The following is a 6000-nucleotide window of genomic DNA, read 5'->3' on the forward strand; positions in this document are numbered from 1 at the left end:
GGTTGATCGTTAACACGCTGCCTCCGAGTGAAAAAAAAAAAATCCCCACCCCCTCTCACGGGCCCGATTTTCGGCTGAATGGAATGTGTGAAATGTGAGTGCTTAGTGACTGAAGGGGAGGGACTGAAGCCGGGAAGCCTCTGTTTGAGCTGTCATTTGATCGTGGCCACGCTGCCTCCGAGTGGGAAAAAAAAATCCCCCCTCCCCCCACCCTCACGGGCACGATTTTCAGCCGAAACAGTGTGAAAAATAAAGGGAAAATACATCAGCAAACGGGCATCTGCGGGCTTCTTGTGCTTAGTGACTGTAAACAGCTCTGAGGAGGGACTGCAGCCTGGGAAGCCTCACTGGCTAAACGGAGGCTCGCCGGTGCGTTGATCTCCACTCGCTCGGGGAAAAAAAATGGCGATCGCTTCGCCGGAAGTTTGGAGGACAAGCTCAGGAGGAGGGACTTTGAAGAAACCGCAACAATGTTAACGCACAGGTCTTTATCGCTATTGTTGCAGATTGGTTGCAGGAGTGTATCGCTTTCCGGAGGGTGAATCCACTTTTTGGGATTCCCCTGAAAGCGCTACAACGAAGCGCTTTTTGCGGGTCGGTTTCAGGAGTGTTGCAGATTGTCTACGACGTCGTGGGTTATTCCAAATTAGTAGCGTTTTCAATTAGCAACCATTGTGCTATTTTGAAGCCGTGCAAAAAGCCCCCCAGTATGTGCGGAATGGGCCGGATGCCTTTAGATTGAGTTGTGTACGTGTCATAACTCCCGTTCCACTGCTGGGTGTTCAGATCTCATGCCATTGCTCTTGAGAAGAAAATAAATCTCTGGTTGGCTCGCTTGCTGGTCCTATAGACCAGGAGTAGTCAAACTGCAGCCCTCCAAATGTCCACGGACTTCAATTCCCACGAGCCCCTGCCAGTGAATGCTGGCAGGGGCTCTTGGTGGAATTGTGGTCCGTGGACATCTGGAGGGTCGCAGTTTGACTACCCCTGCTATAGACACTCGCTATTGATGTAAACAACGATACATATTTAAGGGGAAATCTTGTGTTCAGGCCAAAATACAGTGACCATCTATCATTAAAGGGTTTATTTATCCTGCATTTTAAATAACACATGCTGCTTATCTGCCAGATGGCCACTTTGAGTTAACCAGATGTGGATCTCTGGGCTTGGTGGCAGTTACTCATTAGCAGAACAAAAGGGGGAAATGCCAGGTTTATGATCATGCAAAGCCCTGAGGAGTTTCACCATGCAGGTTTTAGTAGGGCGATCTATAAAAACATATTTTTGTTGCTGCATCCACTGATAGTGTTACTATCTATAATGACAGCCAAGTCGGCATCCTGCTTGCTGCAGATCTTGGGGCTGGAGTCCATGTTACTGTTAAGTAGTTAATCATTGTGGGAGGGAATTTGTTTTAGGTTGGCAGGCAAGAAAAGGTTTATTCCCACACATAAGCACACTGTCACTAATGGGCTGCAGGCAATTAGTAATGTATTGAACTGACTTGATTTGTGAGCTGTCACCACCAGTGGGGTTCTGTTGTCGTTTTGTTTGGGCTTGTCTTGCAGCAAGCTATCCCTGGGTATCATGCTGGCCCTTCCAGCCATATTTCTCACTATAGCAGGAGGATATTATAGTTGCAAAAATCCATGCAAGTGGATCCTCCAAGTGAGTATCTCCGTGTGAGGGGCTAGTGCAGATGTGACTATAGCATAGTAGGGCCTGTCTATAGGGTTGTGTGCTTCGGCTCGGTTCAGTCCTCTCGGCAATCATCAGAACCCAAAGTGGAGCATAGGAGGCCAGTGCTGTGGCGCAGAGAGGAGGGGCAGCACCAGTGGCAATGAGCCAGCTGTTGGTTGCATGCAGGCATAGAGGCTTGGCTATTCATGATGGATTGTTTGCATCAAACAACGCATCATGAATAGCCAAGCCCTACACTATAGTCACAACTACCCCAACTCATCATAGAGATATATGGGCAAAATTGGCCTCCACTCAAGCTTTCAATAAGAAGAACCTCTATAACAGTGGTCCCCAGCCTTTTTCAGCCCAGGGACTGGGGGGGGGGGGAGGCGTGGATGCCGGCGGGAGGCGCAGGCACAAACGCACAGGCGTGGCAGCTCCATGCCTGCGTGTTTGTGCCTGCCGGCTAGCGCCACACTGCGGACCAAACAGTGCTCACTGGCGGGCACAGGCGCAGTGCTGCTGCACCTGTGAGTTTGTGCCTGCACCTCCCCCCGTAGCGTGGTGCTCGCCAGCAGGTGCAAATGCACAGGCACGGAGCTGCCGTGCCTGCGCATTTGTGCCTGCGCCCATGCCTTCCTCCCCATGGCATGCACAGGGCTGCGGGAGGGGGAGGGAGGTGCACCCACTGGTGTGCCAGCACTGGCGCCTCTCCCCTGCTGCAGCCAGGTACCAAGGGCCTCACGGCCCAGTACTGGGCCGCGGCCCGGAGGTTGGGGAACATGGCTCTATAAGATCAGAGAGGAGGAACATGACTTCCTTTTCACTCAGCTAACTCCTCGTTGGCAGAAGGTCTCCTATCCAAACAGAGAGCAGGAATGCATTCAGCACCCCTTGAGAAGCGGAGCTGTAAATTAGACATCCTCGGACAATATGTATACATTTGGGATGAGCACAAATTAGAAAATTCTGGTTCAGGGTTTTCAGGCTGTTCCTGAACTGATTCAGATTCAGAATCAGGGGCTTTCCGCACCGAGATCCATGTAGCAAATTGTTTGCTGAACAAAAAATCGCCATTTAAAATAGTGGAATTCGTCGTTATGCATACCTGCCTTTGTAGTGGAATCCAGTTGCGTTTCTATCGTTTCCCACAGGCTTCCGGTCTCGGCAAAAATCGCTAGCCAGGAAGTGCTATTGCCAAGCTCGTCCCGCCCCTGGCCGTCAAGCAGCCAATGGGCGGCCATTAGCATGCTCCCAAACAGCCCCATTCCCTTTAATAAAGGTTTTTTTTAAAAAACAAACACACCCATTGCAACGAATCTGCGTTGATTCGTTGCAACGGAGAGACCCATCCAGTTAGTGGGTGTGTTTGAGCTGCCGTTTCATCATTGCCACACTCCCCCCAAGTGAAAAAAAAAATCACCCCCCCCTCACAGGCACGATTTTCGGCCGAAAACAGTGTGAAAAATAAAGGGAAAATAAATCAGCAAATGGGCTTCTGCATTGCTTGTGCTTAGTGACTGTAAACAGAGGGACTGCAGACGGGGAAGCCTCACTGGCTAAATGGAGGCTCGCCGGTGCATTGATCTCCGCTCGCTCGGAGAAAAAAAAAATGGCGATCGCTTCGCCGGAAGATCAGAGGAGAGAGCCAGGGGGAGGGACTTTGTAGAAACCACAACAACGGTAACACACAGAACTTTCCCGCGAGTGTTGCAGATTGGTTGCAGGAGTGTAGCGCTTTCTGGAGGGTGAATCCACTTTTTGGGATTTCCCTGAAAGCGCTACAACGAAGCGCTTTTTGTGGATCGGTTTCAGGTGTATGGCAGATTGTCAATGACGTTGTGCATAACGGCAAATCAGTAGCAATTTCAATTGGCAACCATTGTGCAATTTTGAAGGAGTGCGGAAAGCCCCTCAGAACTGAATAAAAGCCTTGGAACAAACCAGCTGGCTTCGGCCAGTCAGTTTCACTTCTGAAATGGCTGACAGCCAGTTAAACCCTCCACTTTTGCTTCCTCCCCTTCCAAGTAGGGGAAGTGAACTGCACCGCTGAAATGGCTTGCAAGGATTTCATCCTTACAGCAAAGTGGGCGTGTTGATTTTGCTCCCTCCTGCTTCAAAGTGCTTCAGATGCCAGCCATTTAAACCTAAAAGCTGATGAATAGATTGCTCTGCTCAGCTGCTAGGTTTAAATGCCCAGAACAAAGGGTATAGGAATGGTTTTGGTAGACGGCACACACTGGCAAAATTCATGAGGAATTTAGCATTGTGAACCAGTTTGTGGCCATCCATAGTCTACACATCTGGAGCTTCAGGCCTCTGCATTGTAAATTTTAAGACAGTTATGGTCCAGTATCAGATACTTTTATTGAAATAAATGTCTCCACATATATACACAGTTCTGGGTGATAAGAAGCATCAGGCAAGCCGAAGGAATAAAACTGGGAAAACAGGAGCTCAGTGGATTATACCGTGTGGCAAATGCATGCAGAACTAAGGCCTCAGTGATAGTTCTAAGATGCCACTCCTGATTCAGAGCTCTCACTATACCTCCAAACACTAGGGCCTTCCCTTCCCTGGGTATTACTTCCCAGCGACCTGGAAACTGTAAACCCAGGTGGTTCTGCGGGCACAATCAACAATACCAGTATGGAAAGACCCATCCAGAGTCAACAAAACTACCATAATTCCTAGACTGAGCCTAAATGCCAACAACCTAGGGACAGAGGAAGGCAAAGAGACCTTTGCCCCAATGACTTAGAGAGGTTTCCATGGTTTGTCCATAGACTTTGCTTGTTTGCATTCCATTGGGGTTTAATTAAACATGATGTTTGAGTTTTGAATATAATAAAGTTTGGGTATTTTCTGGAATTTAAAGCCCCCCTTCCTTGTGTTGAATCTGATCCTGAAGATATTACCTCTAACATGCTTCTACATCAAGAGATTTGTCCCTTCCTACAAAGGGAAGCTTGCTCCTGGGGAGGAAAGCTATAGAGTAGCGATCCCCAACCTGTGGGCTGCGGACCACATGTGGTCCTTCGACTAATTGGAGGTGGGCCATGAAGGACGCCTTCTCTCTCCCCCCCCCCCGGCCCTTTACTTCATCCCCCCAGCCCTTTACAACACACTTCATTGTTGTGGCGTGTCTGTATCTTATTTTGAAGGGAAGTTTAAACATTTACCATAGCAATCAGAGAGCGCTAGGGCAGTGGTTGAGAGTAGAGGCCCCCACCGGGCCTCAGTAAAAGGTGTTGAGTGGTCCCCGGTGAGTGGTCCCCGGCGTTGAGTGGTCCCCGGTGATAAAAAGGTTGGCGACCACTGCTATAGAGGACATGCACTTCCATATTGCCATTCAGTAGACCCATATGTGCCTGCACAGAAAACCCTTGATGAACATCAATTACAGGTAAGGACAACCAGATTTTTTTCTACAGGGCACACATAACATCTCTGTGTTTCCATTTCTAAAGCACAGTTCTTGAATAAGAATTGTGTTGGGCCTATTTATTTGCTTGATTTCTATACCTCCCTTCCATATGGCTCAGGGCATTTAACATACAACATCACGGGGGAATCCATGGAACGAACTAACATAGAACAAAGTTAAATACAACAACAATAATCCAACAGTGGTTCTAAATAACACAATTTCAGGGATCTTAAACAACAACAATGTAACAGGAACGTGGTTCAGGCCATGGAGGGGGATCTCTGAGGGGGACCTGTGGGCGGTCTCAGGCAAATGCCTGGGGGAGGAGCTTTGTTCTACTGTTCTATTAATGCATCCCAATGTGTTTTGCAGTCCTCCCGAGTTTTACATCATTCTCCTCATAGTGAAGAATACACATCTCCTGCAAGTGGATGTGAAGATATATTTTTAAGGGGTAGGGGTGGGGGTGGGTGGGACTCTACTGTGTGCATTGTTGCCCAGCAGAGGGGAGGGAAACACGCTTATTAAACGTGTCCTCTCTGTCACCTCTGATTGTCTGAGAGGCATAAAAATTTGGGAGACTGGAAAGGGAATTCTTTTCTCTTGAAATTGGCCATGCAATGTTGCAGTTTTGTCCATCGTGGTTTCGTGTGACGCCGAGGCTTTCCGGAGGGCAAGAGTTAATTAAACCTTTCTCCTTCCTTAACCATACACCCATCTATGCATGCAATTTCAGTCTCTTTCTCTGTTCTCACCGGCGCCCTTCACAGGACTACATTTCCCAGGACTCCCTGCGGCCGGGAAGTTTTGCTGCGGAGACTCCCCTAATACTTGGGAAAACTGTACCCAAAAATGGCATCGAATAGGAGAAAGGGCAACAAACC

Source organism: Paroedura picta, chromosome 5 (assembly GCF_049243985.1).
Source record: "Paroedura picta isolate Pp20150507F chromosome 5, Ppicta_v3.0, whole genome shotgun sequence".
Lineage (NCBI taxonomy): Eukaryota > Metazoa > Chordata > Lepidosauria > Squamata > Gekkonidae > Paroedura > Paroedura picta.